The sequence below is a fragment of the Galeopterus variegatus genome, unplaced genomic scaffold (genome assembly GCF_000696425.1).
Source record: "Galeopterus variegatus unplaced genomic scaffold, G_variegatus-3.0.2 Scaffold18164, whole genome shotgun sequence".
NCBI lineage: Eukaryota > Metazoa > Chordata > Mammalia > Dermoptera > Cynocephalidae > Galeopterus > Galeopterus variegatus.
Genome location: NW_007744275.1, coordinates 15,770 through 16,112, shown reverse-complemented (window position 1 = coordinate 16,112; position 343 = coordinate 15,770).

Genomic DNA, 343 nt, shown 5'->3' with positions numbered 1-343 from the left:
ATAGAGGCTGCACCATTTTGCAGTCCCACCAACAATGTATGAGAGTTTCTTTTTCTCTGCAACCTTGCCAGCATTTATCGTTCAGAGTCTTTTGTATTTTAGCCATCCTAACTGGGGTGAGATGGTATCTCAGTGTGCTTTCGATTTGCATTTCCCGAATGCTGAGTGATGTTGAGCATTCTTTCGTATGTCTGTTGGCCATTTGTATATCTTCCTTAGAGAAATGCCTACTTAGCTTTTTTCTCTTTAAACTATACAACAAAGCTATAATAACCAAAACAGTATGGTACTGGCATAAAAACAGACACACTGATCAATGGAATAGAATAGAGAATCCAGAAAT